At 39.5% G+C, this 16,715-nt stretch overlaps 1 pseudogene; it reads right to left on the bottom strand.

The window, feature by feature from the left end:
* LOC146516507 (uncharacterized) lies at positions 1 to 6,917 on the bottom strand (annotated as a pseudogene).
* Between the last annotated feature and the right edge of the window lie 9,798 nt (positions 6,918 to 16,715).

Below are 16,715 nucleotides of genomic sequence, written 5' to 3'. Positions count from 1 at the left end.
TAATTTATTTTTGAGTAATTTCTTCATGTACATCTATGCTGTATGTAAATAAAAATGCCTGTGTGACATCTGGGACACAGCTTTGACTAAGAACTCTTTTTGTTCTTAACTTATGGCTTTAAAAAAATATCGAGATATATATCTTATATCGCCACCCAGCTAAAAAATATCGAGATATGAATTTTGGGTCATATCGCCCAGCCCTAATTCACACTCCAGCGGATGCATCAGAAAGCAACTTGGGATTACAATCTTGTCCAAGGATATTTCGCCTGCAGATTGGAGCAGCCAGGGATCAAACCAGAAAACTTTCTGATCATAAGCTGACTTTTGCTAAATCCTGAACGGCAGCCACCCCATTTTAACCAGCCAAGAGTAAATGGCGCATTCTTTAATTACAGAGTTAGGGATTGTTACATGGAACTCAAAAGAAATGTTGAACCCATCCAGTGGCGTGTCTAGAAAATTTTTGTTGGGGGGGCCAGGTAGGGGCATAGATTTGGAGAAGGGTGGCAGATGTAATTGGCAGATAATGTTAAAAACAATTCTACCAACTGTTAACCATAATTCAATAACCCTATAAATCTAATAACCGAATGCGCTTTTAGCTCTTATTAGAATGAGGTTTTAACCACTACGGTGCAAAGTTGTTAGATACTGCGTTGATAAAGTACAAGAGATACAATCAGTCAGTGTTTATTCAGCAGTCAAGGACATCAATATTTGCATAGTATTTTTACTGACGTGTAGTGCACATATGTTTTGGGCAAAAACATTTTTGAATATTAAAATACGAACATTTTTAACATACAATTGCCAAATTAGCCAATGCAAAACCAATGCCTATTAAAAAAAGAAGATAATCTTCTCACAAACTGGTGTTTGATTTTGAAACAGGAAAAAAGTGGGGAAACAAATGAAAAGACTAACATTTGAATGAAACCTGAAAGCAAGTAAATACTTTATATGCTGCCTTATGGTAAACTTTGGTAATATTGATGTATGAAGAACAACACTGGCTGATGATGAAATACAGTCAGCTGGCATGGTGACACTGCCAGTATTAACCTGCAGGGCTGGACTGGGACAAAAAATTGGGCATTTTCACTACAGACCGGCCCACCAGGTATTAAAGCCATAAAGCCTTTGAATGAAAACAAATGCTGTTGTGACAGTGATGTACACTGTCTTGTTGGTATATGTATGATTTCTATACATTTTACGTCAGATAAAAACTTCAGATAATTATTTAATAAAAGCTCGATATTTTAAATGAGAATAAGAAAGAAAAGTATTTCTTTGTGCCCCCCTCTCCCTGTTGATGCCCTACCTGGCCCCCTGGCAACACTTTGCTAGACCCGCCCCTGCACAGTTACCAGCTGTCAGCTACTTAGAAAAGGATCCTGGTGTTATTTGTCTCTCAAAACCAGTTCATAACTTCCCTTCAACTCATTCATGGCACCTAAAAGGTAAATCTGTTTCTCCATCACCTGCTCAGCTCTGATGATTCAGTAAGGACATCTCCTGGTTTCATCTTCATGTTTCCCTCTCACCACATAACCAAACCGATATCATGACCAGCAGCTTTTACAGCTGTGGCTCCAGCAAACATCAGCTGATACTAGAAATTAATATAAAATAAATTCTAACAACAGCTGATCAAGCTTAAACGTGCTACTGTTGTTTAGCGCGACATTCGCTAGTTTCCTGTTTCTGGCGCAAAGTAGGCGATAAATAAAGCTGAATAACTCCAGCTTTGTGTCTTTTTTCATTCTAGCTAAAGTACGGGACAAACTGCGTCTCTTCTCAGCTCAATACCAAACGCATAATATTTTCTCTGAATGAGGGACCATTCCATTTTTTTAAGGAGCCGTTGGCAACTCTACTAACTAACCTTATGAATAAAATAAACTTCACTATCAGTAACATCATAGCAACCGAACAGCTGTATAGAAACTCCGTCATGCTAGCTCACGCAGTACGAGTTATTGTAACTGACTGTAAAAAGTCAGCACAACGAAAATAAACTCCACCTAAACTTGGTTTATATCTGACCCAGATAGACTGCAGGTCATTACTTCTTACCTGAAGTTCAGTTCACCTGATAGTCGGACCGGCGGCTGCCTCGGGTCTCTCCTCCTCCTGCCTCCCCTTCCCTCATCCACCTGTTGCCTCTGTGGAAGCTCCGCCATAGCCACCACCAAACAACTGAGTTATTTTTACACATCGGCCAGCATCTGGCCAATCCACCACCTCTCATTGTTCATGCCGTTACAAAATAAATAAATAAATAAGTCATCAGCCCACCGTGCAAATGTCCGATGGCTAGTCCAGCTATGTTAACTTGTTAATCTTTCGCTGAAAAAATGTTTTCTGCGGTGCTGTCTTTCGTGCTTGGCTCTCCTACCTTTGCTAACATGATGCTCATAGTGCAGAAGCCGGTGCTGCATTCACTTACCCTCGGATATCTGAGCTTCACTGTGAAACCATAATCGTACATTTGATATTTCATTCAATTTTAGTGTTTTAGCTTTGGGGTGGCACCTGGGGTGGCCAGTCTGGTTGGGGGGGTGGCCTGTGCCCCCCCAGGCCACCCCGCTGAACACGCCACTGAACCCATCTCATGTCCTGTGTCTTCTAAAGCTTTCTGTACTTTTACAGACAAAAGTTCATCAGCAAACAGTTTGCAGGCCTCTAATTATCAGGCTGTACTCAAGCACTTGAATTCAACCTAAAAGCTGTGCTGTCATACAGAACCAAGTACCCTCCGCGGAAACTATAGCTAATGTCACAACTGGATCTGATGAGACAGCTATGATTTCTGGACTCGAAGTAAATAATCCTGAATCAATTTGTACAACATCAATTTGTTTGTTTTGCTTTCATAACAAATAGTTTGAGCCATAAAAAAAATAAAAAAAATAAAAAAGAAAGTATCATCAAGAGAAAGACAATAAGCTGCCGAGTTTGTTCGAAATACACCGCAGTATAATATTATATCACATTTTTTATCTCTAGTTTTTCGTGTCCGGTTATTTACAAATGAATACCATGTAATGCTTGTGTAAGTGAAAACCGGCTACCTTGATCAGATTTTTACTGCACTACAAACTTCTAGTATGATTAAAAAGAACAAAGAAAGCACAATGAATATAAACAGAATATAATGCTTTTCACTTAAAAGTAAATACTGCCCAGAGAGTGAACTACTGTGGTGGAGTGCTTCTGGTTTACGATATAATTTACACGTGAGCCTTGAATTCCAGTTTATGAAATGGCTCTTGCTGATCATGCAAATACCTCTGCCCTGTCCTCACTTTCTTATATCTTTGTTCCATGAAGTTGGGACATATTAATGATATTTTTTCCTGTAAAATTCAGTAACTCTTCCTTTAGCTAACAGTTCCAATGTGTGTCAAAGTGTACAGGTCCTTCTCAAAAAATTTGCATATTGTGATAAAGTTCATTATTTTCTGTAATGTACTGATAAACATTAGACTTTCATATATTTTAGATTCATTACACACAACTGAAGTAGTTCAAGCCTTTCATTGTTTTAATATTGATGATTTTGGCATGCAGCTTATGAAAACCCAAAATTCCTATCTCAAAAATTTAGCATATCATGAAAAGGTTCTCTAAATGAGCTATTAACCTAATCATCTGAATCAACAAATTAACTCTAAACACCTGCAATCATAGAATGATTACAATATTGAAAAGAACAAATGCCTGAATCCTAAATTGTGGATATCCTATTGTTGTGATCTAAAGTGTAACGCTAAATGTGATTAAAACACTAAAAATCTGGACTCCTGGGCTCAACGACTGGAAGGATCACCAGCCCGAGGAAAACACAAAATACACATGACCCCGTGACGAAGACAATTCATTCTTGAATGAAGACACTGATCTGACTTTTTAAAATTTTGCCAATTGTGTTTATTATTAATTTGGGAAATAGAAAGTGTGTGAGTGTGTGTGTGTGTGTGTGTGGGGGGGGGGGGGGGGGGTGTAAAGAAGAAGGGAAAGGAAAGAGATAGAAAGAAGGAAAGAGATAGAGGAGAGAAAACCCCAACAATCCCCTCTGAGCAAGCACTAGGTGCGACAGTGGATAGGAAAAACTCCGTATAAAGGAAGAAACCTATGACAGAACCAGGCTCTAGAGGGGGCAGTCAACTGTCGGGACTGGTTGGGGGGTGAGGGTGAAAAGAGAGAGGGGGGGGGGGGAGATGGGAAAGGTGTTAGGAGTTAAAGGGAGATTGGTTCCCTCACCAATCTCCCTTTAACTCCTAACACCTTTGTGTGTCAGGAGAGAAAGGGAGAGAAAGGGAGAGGAGAGGTGAAAATTAAGATGGAACAGAGGTGGAGGAAGACGAGGTGACATCAGCAGTAGAAAAAGTAGAAAAAGAAGAAAAAGCAGGAGTGTTCCTCCTCCAGAAGAAGCGGAAGCGTTTTTTCTTCTTTTCCACGAGCTTTTCCACGAGCACTTTTTTCTCTAGGATGAGGGTTCTCAGCTGATCGATTGTCTCTGCATACTCCTGCTCAAGTTTCTTGCATGTTTTCTCCACTTCTTCTAATTTGGCTTGTTTTTCTTCAAGCCTTTCTTTCATTTCTTTAGATGTTGCCTCCTGCGTTAGCTTTGCCTCGTGCAGCTCTGTATAACTCTGTTGTAATTTGTTGTGCGTGTCTTCCAACTGCGGACTGCTCCTCTCGATTTCTTGAAGTGTACGCTGCAGGTCTTCGTTTGTTTTCTCTACTTGTTGCTTTAGCACCTGCATCTCAGTGTTTTTGCACTTCAAGTTGTCTGAAAGTTCCTCGAGTTCTGTGTTTTTTCTCAGCATTGCATTGAGCTTACTCTGCATCTCTGAGCATTGGTTTTGCAGTTTTTCCTTTTCCCCTTCCAGTTCAGTTGTTTTGTAGTTCAGTTTGTTATAAAATTCTTGCAGGTTTTGGTTTTTCCTCTCAAAGTCCTGAAGAATTTCTTTGTCTTCTTTCTGCTTTATCTCCTGTTGTTCTTGGTCTTGAAGCAGCTCTTGATATTTGTGCAGTGTTTCATCAAGCTTTGCCTGCAGCGCTCCAGTATTGTTCCTGCACACCTTGCATGTCTCTCTGGTTAATGTCCAGTTTGTCTTTCTCTTCAAGGATTTCTTTATTCTTTTGCAGAGCTTCATCAAGCATTACTTGCAAGCCTTTGTTGTGTTTCTCGATGTTCTGAAGCTTGCAATCCAGATGTTTCTGTTTCATGTCTTGCTGTTCTTTCTCTTGAAGGAAATCTTTATTTCTCTGCAGAGCTTTATCAAGCTTTATTTTCTGCGCTGTGTATTTTTCCTGCACGTCTTCAAGCTTGCAGTCCGTTTGTTTCTGTTTAATTTCTTGTTGCTTTTGTTCTTGAAGCAACTCCTTATTTTTGTTCAGTGTTTTATCAAGCTTTACCTGAAGCGCTTTGTATTTTTCCTCCGTGCCTTGGAGTTTGCACTGCTTCATGTTCTGTTGATCTTTTTCATGGAGGAGCTCTTTAATTTGTTGCAGAGCTTCATTAAGCTTTATTTGCAAGCCTTTGTTGTGTTTCTCCATGTCCTGAAGCTTGAAATCCATTTCCTTCTGTTTTATCTCCTGTAGCCTTTTTTCTTGAAGAAAGTCTTCCTTTGTGTGCGGTCTTTCATCAAGCTTTACCTGCAGCGCTCTGTATTTCTCCTCCATTTCTTGGAGTTGGCACTGCATGTCTCTCTGGTTAATGTCCAGATTTTCCTTCTCTTCAAGAATTTCTTTATTCTTTTGCAGAGCTTCATCAAGCATTACTTTCAAACCTTCGTTGTGTTTCTCAATGTTCTGAAGCTTGCAATCCAGATGTTTCTGTTTCATGTCTTGCTGTTCTTTCTCTTGAAGGAAATCTTTATTTCTCTGCAGAGCTTTATCAAGCTTTATTTTCTGCGCTGTGTATTTTTCCTGCACGTCTTCAAGCTTGCAGTCCATTTGTTTCTGTTTAATTTCTTGTTGCTTTTGTTCTTGAAGCAACTCCTTATTTTTGTTCAGTGTTTTATCAAGCTTTACCTGAAGCACTTTGTATTTTTCCTCCGTGCCTTGGAGTTTGTTCTGCTTCATGTCCTGTTGATCTTTTTCATGGAGGAGCTCTTTATTTTTTTGGAGAGCTTCATTAAGCTTGATTTGCAAACCTTTGTTGTGTTTCTCCATGTCCTGAAGCTTGAAATCCATTTCCTTCTGTTTTATCTCCTGTAGCCTTTTTTCTTGAAGAAAGTCTTCCTTTGTGTGCGGTCTTTCATCAAGCTTTACCTGCAGTGCTCTGTTTTTCTCCTCCATTTCTTGGAGTTGGCACTGCAAGTCTCTCTGGTTTATTTTCAGGTGTTCGTTCTCTTCAAGGATTTCTTCATTTTTTTTCCTCTGAGACATGTTTGAATCTGTAAACTGTCACTCTCAAAAGGATCCAAATGTTTTAAAAGATTTCTCTGGCGAATGTTTGAACGCTACGAACATAAGTGCTGCGAATAACGGACTAAAAGTGGTTGTGTCTCACCCCTGTTTAAGGATTCTTTAGGATCAAAGGATCAAAGGACAAAGTGGTCATAAGATTCTAAACGTGTCATAGTTGCCATGGCGGCAGTTTAGTTTCCTTTTTGCATTTGAAAATAAACATTGGGCTGATTTTAACACCATTACAAGAAGTGTTGTTGATCATTCTTTTTAAATCATAATCAGGTTACCACAAATTGTTTTTTAATTTAGTAGAACTCAAAATGTTTGTCAGTGGGTAAACAATTCATAATGCACCTTCAGGAACATCAAGTTATTCTTAGTACTGCATACTTGCAATGAATAAGTTGTCCTAACAGTCATCTTAAGTAAACTCTACTCAATTTTTTGGAGGTAACGAGTTTGCATAGTTTTTTGAGTTCTGGGAACTAATTCGATTTTACAGTGCAGTAGTTTGAACATTTATAATAACATTCCTGCACACTGGAACAAACCTGTCTCCTTTTCTAGAACTGTTGCTAACACTTATGAGATGAAAATGAATCTTCCATCGTGAAGATAGAGAGTGACATTTGTTACTTTTCTTTTTTTTCTTTATATCTAAACTTTAAAAACAAAAAACTGTTGAAATTACCTGGACTGCCTCAGCCCAGGTGATGTAACATTAGCAGACAGAGGGTTTGATGTTGCAGAATCTTTGGAGCTGTACCATACTGAACTGAAGAGCCCAGCTTTCACCAAAAGGAAGAACTAACTGGTGTTATGTGTCAAATTAACTGACATGTTAGCTGGTGGAGTACCCACTGCATTATATATATATATATATATATATATATATATATATATATATATATATATCATCTCTTTTTTATAATAAACTAATATTTTAAAAATATGTGCAGTGATTGATGTGCTTTCAGGCACATGCTTCAATCCACACACAAATACAAAACGATCTGACCACACGTGCAACTGTTTCACAAACTCTATAAAGCATTCACACTAGGGCTGGGCGATATATCAAGTTTTTAAAAAATATCGATATATTTTCATACGAGATATAAGATGTGACAATATCCTTTATATCGATATAGTCTATGTTACGTTATAATTATACTTGTGGAGCCACAAGTTTGCCTCTCTTTCATCCACTTTTGTCTTTATGCAACGTTACTCTGCCTTGCCTCTCCTTCACTGAACACAACTCCCCCTCCTCCCCCATAGCTTCACCTGCAGCCAGCGACAAGATGGACACGGCAAATCTCCGTTAGCGAGTTGTGGGGCTGGACGGCGTCAACGTGTTAGCGAGCTAACCGCGCTAACGAGCTAACCATGCTAACGACATGCAGCCCACAGGGGCTGCACGGCCTAAAATCCCTTCATTTTCTCAAAAGTTGACAGCGCGCCTTATGTATGAATTCTGGTTGTGCTTACTGACCGCGAACCGATTTTAGGTGGTACACGGCGCTCAGCAATCTGTCAAAAAATGTTTTAGTACAACTTTGGTAAGCTACGGAGATGCAGCGCTTGATGGATTGTCGGAGCATTACGGCTACCGTAGTCTGGAGCCTCGCGGAGTGATACGTACTGTGCTTCAACGTAATATTACCGTATTGTGTGTGTATAAGGGCCATAAATGGCACTTGTTAAGAGACGTGGTTACAAAGAGGATTTCAAACTCAAGGCTATCAGTCACGCAGTAGAAGTTGGGAACAGAGCAGCTGTGAAATCTGTCTTTGTTATTATGCTCAGCATCTGTTAGTTTACATTTTGACTGCACAATTATGAGCTTTTTGTTATGCACAAAAACAACATTGTTTTCTTTTATTTATGGAGCATGATTATTTAATAAATGCTGATAATTTATTTTTGAGTAATTTCTTCATGTACATCTATGCTGTATGTAAATAAAAATGCCTGTGTGACATCTGGGACACAGCTTTGACTAAGAACTCTTTTTGTTCTTAACTTATGGCTTTAAAAAAATATCGAGATATATATCTTATATCGCCACCCAGCTAAAAAATATCGAGATATGAATTTTGGGTCATATCGCCCAGCCCTAATTCACACTCCAGAGGATGCATCAGAAAGCAACTTGGGATTACAATCTTGTCCAAGGATATTTCGCCTGCAGATTGGAGCAGCCAGGGATCAAACCAGAAAACTTTCTGATCATAAGCTGACTTGTGCTAAATCCTGAATGGCAGCCACCCCATTTTAACCAGCCAAGAGTAAATGGCGCATTCTTTAATTACAGAGTTAGGGATTGTTACATGGAACTCAAAAGAAATGTTGAACCCATCCAGTGGCGTGTCTAGAAAATTTTTGTTGGGGGGGCCAGGTAGGGGCATAGATTTGGAGAAGGGTGGCAGATGTAATTGGCAGATAATGTTAAAAACAATTCTACCAACCGTTAACCATAATTCAATAACCCTATAAATCTAATAACCGAATGCGCTTTTAGCTCTTATTAGAATGAGGTTTTAACCACTACGGTGCAAAGTTGTTAGATACTGCGTTGATAAAGTACAAGAGATACAATCAGTCAGTGTTTATTCAGCAGTCAAGGACATCAATATTTGCATAGTATTTTTACTGACGTGTAGTGCACATATGTTTTGGGCAAAAACATTTTTGAATATTAAAATACGAACATTTTTAACATACAATTGCCAAATTAGCCAATGCAAAACCAATGCCTATTAAAAAAAGAAGATAATCTTCTCACAAACTGGTGTTTGATTTTGAAACAGGAAAAAAGTGGGGAAACAAATGAAAAGACTAACATTTGAATGAAACCTGAAAGCAAGTAAATACTTTATATGCTGCCTTATGGTAAACTTTGGTAATATTGATGTATGAAGAACAACACTGGCTGATGATGAAATACAGTCAGCTGGCATGGTGACACTGCCAGTATTAACCTGCAGGGCTGGACTGGGACAAAAAATTGGGCATTTTCACTACAGACCAGCCCACCAGGTATTAAAGCCATAAAGCCTTTGAATGAAAACAAATGCTGTTGTGACAGTGATGTACACTGTCTTGTTGGTATATGTATGATTTCTATACATTTTACGTCAGATAAAAACTTCAGATAATTATTTAATAAAAGCTCGATATTTTAAATGAGAATAAGAAAGAAAAGTATTTCTTTGTGCCCCCCTCTCCCTGTTGATGCCCTACCTGGCCCCCTGGCAACACTTTGCTAGACCCGCCCCTGCACAGTTACCAGCTGTCAGCTACTTAGAAAAGGATCCTGGTGTTATTTGTCTCTCAAAACCAGTTCATAACTTCCCTTCAACTCATTCATGGCACCTAAAAGGTAAATCTGTTTCTCCATCACCTGCTCAGCTCTGATGATTCAGTAAGGACATCTCCTGGTTTCATCTTCATGTTTCCCTCTCACCACATAACCAAACCGATATCATGACCAGCAGCTTTTACAGCTGTGGCTCCAGCAAACATCAGCTGATACTAGAAATTAATATTAAATAAATTCTAACAACAGCTGATCAAGCTTAAACGTGCTACTGTTGTTTAGCGCGACATTCGCTAGTTTCCTGTTTCTGGCGCAAAGTAGGCGATAAATAAAGCTGAATAACTCCAGCTTTGTGTCTTTTTTCATTCTAGCTAAAGTACGGGACAAACTGCGTCTCTTCTCAGCTCAATACCAAACGCATAATATTTTCTCTGAATGAGGGACCATTCCATTTTTTTAAGGAGCCGTTGGCAACTCTACTAACTAACCTTATGAATAAAATAAACTTCACTATCAGTAACATCATAGCAACCGAACAGCTGTATAGAAACTCCGTCATGCTAGCTCACGCAGTAGGAGTTATTGTAACTGACTGTAAAAAGTCAGCACAACGAAAATAAACTCCACCTAAACTTGGTTTATATCTGACCCAGATAGACTGCAGGTCATTACTTCTTACCTGAAGTTCAGTTCACCTGATAGTCGGACCGGCGGCTGCCTCGGGTCTCTCCTCCTCCTGCCTCCCCTTCCCTCATCCACCTGTTGCCTCTGTGGAAGCTCCGCCATAGCCACCACCAAACAACTGAGTTATTTTTACACATCGGCCAGCATCTGGCCAATCCACCACCTCTCATTGTTCATGCCGTTACAAAATAAATAAATAAATAAGTCATCAGCCCACCGTGCAAATGTCCGATGGCTAGTCCAGCTATGTTAACTTGTTAATCTTTCGCTGAAAAAATGTTTTCTGCGGTGCTGTCTTTCGTGCTTGGCTCTCCTACCTTTGCTAACATGATGCTCATAGTGCAGAAGCCGGTGCTGCATTCACTTACCCTCGGATATCTGAGCTTCACTGTGAAACCATAATCGTACATTTGATATTTCATTCAATTTTAGTGTTTTAGCTTTGGGGTGGCACCTGGGGTGGCCAGTCTGGTTGGGGGGGTGGCCTGTGCCCCCCCAGGCCACCCCGCTGAACACGCCACTGAACTCATCTCATGTCCTGTGTCTTCTAAAGCTTTCTGTACTTTTACAGACAAAAGTTCATCAGCAAACAGTTTGCAGGCCTCTAATTATCAGGCTGTACTCAAGCACTTGAATTCAACCTAAAAGCTGTGCTGTCATACAGAACCAAGTACCCTCCGCGGAAACTATAGCTAATGTCACAACTGGATCTGATGAGACAGCTATGATTTCTGGACTCGAAGTAAATAATCCTGAATCAATTTATACAACATCAATTTGTTTGTTTTGCTTTCATAACAAATAGTTTGAGCCATAAAAAAAATAAAAAAAATAAAAAAGAAAGTATCATCAAGAGAAAGACAATAAGCTGCCGAGTTTGTTCGAAATACACCGCAGTATAATATTATATCACATTTTTTATCTCTAGTTTTTCGTGTCCGGTTATTTACAAATGAATACCATGTAATGCTTGTGTAAGTGAAAACCGGCTACCTTGATCAGATTTTTACTGCACTACAAACTTCTAGTATGATTAAAAAGAACAAAGAAAGCACAATGAATATAAACAGAATATAATGCTTTTCACTTAAAAGTAAATACTGCCCAGAGAGTGAACTACTGTGGTGGAGTGCTTCTGGTTTACGATATAATTTACACGTGAGCCTTGAATTCCAGTTTATGAAATGGCTCTTGCTGATCATGCAAATACCTCTGCCCTGTCCTCACTTTCTTATATCTTTGTTCCATGAAGTTGGGACATATTAATGATATTTTTTCCTGTAAAATTCAGTAACTCTTCCTTTAGCTAACAGTTCCAATGTGTGTCAAAGTGTACAGGTCCTTCTCAAAAAATTTGCATATTGTGATAAAGTTCATTATTTTCTGTAATGTACTGATAAACATTAGACTTTCATATATTTTAGATTCATTACACACAACTGAAGTAGTTCAAGCCTTTCATTGTTTTAATATTGATGATTTTGGCATGCAGCTTATGAAAACCCAAAATTCCTATCTCAAAAATTTAGCATATCATGAAAAGGTTCTCTAAATGAGCTATTAACCTAATCATCTGAATCAACAAATTAACTCTAAACACCTGCAATCATAGAATGATTACAATATTGAAAAGAACAAATGCCTGAATCCTAAATTGTGGATATCCTATTGTTGTGATCTAAAGTGTAACGCTAAATGTGATTAAAACACTAAAAATCTGGACTCCTGGGCTCAACGACTGCAAGGATCACCAGCCCGAGGAAAACACAAAATACACATGACCCCGTGACAAAGACAATTCATTCTTGAATGAAGACACTGATCTGACTTTTTAAAATTTTGCCAATTGTGTTTATTATTAATTTGGGAAATAGAAAGTGTGTGAGTGTGTGTGTGTGTGTGTGTGTGGGGGGGGGGGGTGTAAAGAAGAAGGGAAAGGAAAGAGATAGAAAGAAGGAAAGAGATAGAGGAGAGAAAACCCCAACAATCCCCTCTGAGCAAGCACTGGGTGCGACAGTGGATAGGAAAAACTCCGTATAAAGGAAGAAACCTATGACAGAACCAGGCTCTAGAGGGGGCAGTCAACTGTCGGGACTGGTTGGGGGGTGAGGGTGAAAAGAGAGAGAGGGGGGGGGGGGGGGAGATGGGAAAGGTGTTAGGAGTTAAAGGGAGATTGGTTCCCTCACCAATCTCCCTTTAACTCCTAACACCTTTGTGTGTCAGGAGAGAAAGGGAGAGGAGAGGTGAAAATTAAGATGGAACAGAGGTGGAGGAAGACAAGGTGACATCAGCAGTAGAAAAAGTAGAAAAAGAAGAAAAAGCAGGAGTGTTCCTCCTCCAGAAGAAGCGGAAGCGTTTTTTCTTCTTTTCCACGAGCTTTTCCACGAGCACTTTTTTCTCTAGGATGAGGGTTCTCAGCTGATCGATTGTCTCTGCATACTCCTGCTCAAGTTTCTTGCATGTTTTCTCCACTTCTTCTAATTTGGCTTGTTTGTCTTCAAGCCTTTCTTTCATTTCTTTAGATGTTGCCTCCTGCGTTAGCTTTGCCTCGTGCAGCTCTGTATAACTTTGTTGTAATTTGTTGTGCGTGTCTTCCAACTGCGGACTGCTCCTCTCGATTTCTTGAAGTGTACGCTGCAGGTCTTCGTTTGTTTTCTCTACTTGTTGCTTTAGCACCTGCATCTCAGTGTTTTTGCACTTCAAGTTGTCTGAAAGTTCCTCGAGTTCTGTGTTTTTTCTCAGCATTGCATTGAGCTTACTCTGCATCTCTGAGCATTGGTTTTGCAGTTTTTCCTTTTCCCCTTCCAGTTCAGTTGTTTTGTAGTTCAGTTTGTTATAAAATTCTTGCAGGTTTTGGTTTTTCCTCTCAAAGTCCTGAAGAATTTCTTTGTCTTCTTTCTGCTTTATCTCCTGTTGTTCTTGGTCTTGAAGCAGCTCTTGATATTTGTGCAGTGTTTCATCAAGCTTTGCCTGCAGCGCTCCGTATTGTTCCTGCACACCTTGCATGTCTCTCTGGTTAATGTCCAGTTTGTCTTTCTCTTCAAGGATTTCTTTATTCTTTTGCAGAGCTTCATCAAGCATTACTTGCAAGCCTTTGTTGTGTTTCTCGATGTTCTGAAGCTTGCAATCCAGATGTTTCTGTTTCATGTCTTGCTGTTCTTTCTCTTGAAGGAAATCTTTATTTCTCTGCAGAGCTTTATCAAGCTTTATTTTCTGCGCTGTGTATTTTTCCTGCACGTCTTCAAGCTTGCAGTCCGTTTGTTTCTGTTTAATTTCTTGTTGCTTTTGTTCTTGAAGCAACTCCTTATTTTTGTTCAGTGTTTTATCAAGCTTTACCTGAAGCGCTTTGTATTTTTCCTCCGTGCCTTGGAGTTTGCACTGCTTCATGTCCTGTTGATCTTTTTCATGGAGGAGCTCTTTAATTTGTTGCAGAGCTTCATTAAGCTTTATTTGCAAGCCTTTGTTGTGTTTCTCCATGTCCTGAAGCTTGAAATCCATTTCCTTCTGTTTTATCTCCTGTAGCCTTTTTTCTTGAAGAAAGTCTTCCTTTGTGTGCGGTCTTTCATCAAGCTTTACCTGCAGCGCTCTGTATTTCTCCTCCATTTCTTGGAGTTGGCACTGCATGTCTCTCTGGTTAATGTCCAGATTTTCCTTCTCTTCAAGAATTTCTTTATTCTTTTGCAGAGCTTCATCAAGCATTACTTTCAAACCTTCGTTGTGTTTCTCAATGTTCTGAAGCTTGCAATCCAGATGTTTCTGTTTCATGTCTTGCTGTTCTTTCTCTTGAAGGAAATCTTTATTTCTCTGCAGAGCTTTATCAAGCTTTATTTTCTGCGCTGTGTATTTTTCCTGCACGTCTTCAAGCTTGCAGTCCATTTGTTTCTGTTTAATTTCTTGTTGCTTTTGTTCTTGAAGCAACTCCTTATTTTTGTTCAGTGTTTTATCAAGCTTTACCTGAAGCACTTTGTATTTTTCCTCCGTGCCTTGGAGTTTGTTCTGCTTCATGTCCTGTTGATCTTTTTTATGGAGGAGCTCTTTATTTTTTTGGAGAGCTTCATTAAGCTTGATTTGCAAACCTTTGTTGTGTTTCTCCATGTCCTGAAGCTTGAAATCCATTTCCTTCTGTTTTATCTCCTGTAGCCTTTTTTCTTGAAGAAAGTCTTCCTTTGTGTGCGGTCTTTCATCAAGCTTTACCTGCAGTGCTCTGTTTTTCTCCTCCATTTCTTGGAGTTGGCACTGCAAGTCTCTCTGGTTTATTTTCAGGTGTTCGTTCTCTTCAAGGATTTCTTCATTTTTTTTCCTCTGAGACATGTTTGAATCTGTAAACTGTCACTCTCAAAAGGATCCAAATGTTTTAAAAGATTTCTCTGGCGAATGTTTGAACGCTACGAACATAAGTGCTGCGAATAACGGACTAAAAGTGGTTGTGTCTCACCCCTGTTTAAGGATTCTTTAGGATCAAAGGACAAAGTGGTCATAAGATTCTAAACGTGTCATAGTTGCCATGGCGGCAGTTTAGTTTCCTTTTTGCATTTGAAAATAAACATTGGGCTGATTTTAACACCATTACAAGAAGTGTTGTTGATCATTCTTTTTAAATCATAATCAGGTTACCACAAATTGTTTTTTAATTTAGTAGAACTCAAAATGTTTGTCAGTGGGTAAACAATTCATAATGCACCTTCAGGAACATCAAGTTATTCTTAGTACTGCATACTTGCAATGAATAAGTTGTCCTAACAGTCATCTTAAGTAAACTCTACTCAATTTTTTGGAGGTAACGAGTTTGCATAGTTTTTTGAGTTCTGGGAACTAATTCGATTTTACAGTGCAGTAGTTTGAATATTTATAATAACATTTCTGCACACTGGAACAAACCTGTCTCCTTTTCTAGAACTGTTGCATATCCAAACCGATATCATGACCAGCAGCTTTTACAGCTGTGGCTCCAGCAAACATCAGCTGATACTAGAAATTAATATTAAATAAATTCTAACAACAGCTGATCAAGCTTAAACGTGCTACTGTTGTTTAGTGCGACATTCGCTAGTTTCCTGTTTCTGGCGCAAAGTGGGCGATAAATAAACAAGAGAGAAAAGCCGATCAGCTGATCATTGATCATTTTCATGATTGCTAGCTCACGCAGTAGGAGTTATTGTAACTGACTGTAAAAAGTCAGCACAACGAAAATAAACTCCACCTAAACTTGGTTTATATCTGACCCAGATAGACTGCAGGTCATAACTTCTTACCTGAAGTTCAGTTCACCTGATAGTCGGACCGGCGGCTGCCTCAGGTCTCTCCTCCTCCTGCCTCCCCTTCCCTCATCCACCTGTTGCCTCTGTGGAAGCTCTGCCATAGCCACCACCAAACAACCAGTGTTGGGGAGTAACGGAATACATGTACCGCCGTTACGTATTTAAAATACAAAATATGAGTAACTGTATTCCATTACAGTTACAGTTTAAAAAGGTGGTATTTAGAATACAGTTACTTTGCTTAAATAAATGGATTACACGGCGGTATTTTCCTGTTTCATATTGTCGCGGGACTGTTTGGGTTTTGTTTGACAGCTACATTCTGTTGTTCCAGGTGGCAGCGTTACGGTTGCCATGGTTACAGGGTGACGCTCTCTCTCTGCATGTTTCCTGGGTGAGAGAGGCCTTTTTATTGTTGTTGTGCTAAGCTAATAGGCAGAATGCTACAGGCATAGCTCTAAAGAATGTAGCATCATGGGCAGTGTAGTCCGTGCTGCAGGGAGAATGGACTGCCATACTGGTTATGTGTCTGTGAGCGAGGGAGGGAGAAAAAGTAAAAGTACTAGCTGTCATTGAGCAAAAACGGGAGCTGGAAGCATGTAAATATAATAATAACCACTGCAGCCAAGAAGAGTGCCTGACGACCCCAGTTGTAAGTAAGCTATTAAGACTCGACTGTACGCTGTGTTCGTGTTTTCCTCCAAATCAATAAGTTCCATTGGAGCAGCCTTTCAACGCCTCTCTCTGTCTCTCGCTAGCAAGGTTGACCCAGACAACAAAGTAAAGCTAGTTTTCGGCTACGAGCCCGACACAGAACCCACCGTATTAGCCAAAGGTCCCTTTACTACGGTTCGGAGCCGCGGACCTTCAGTAACAGTAATGAATCACAGCAATAGTACATTCATGTAGTTGTAAACAGCATGATAATATATTAAGTAATCCAAAGTATTCAGAATACGTTATTCTCATTGAGTAACGTAACGGAATACGTTACAGAATACATTTTGGGGCATGTA

Source organism: Neolamprologus multifasciatus, chromosome 6, assembly GCF_963576455.1.
Source record: "Neolamprologus multifasciatus chromosome 6, fNeoMul1.2, whole genome shotgun sequence".
NCBI lineage: Eukaryota > Metazoa > Chordata > Actinopteri > Cichliformes > Cichlidae > Neolamprologus > Neolamprologus multifasciatus.
Note: the sequence above shows the minus strand (reverse complement) of the source record. Positions and strands in the feature narration are given on the sequence as shown.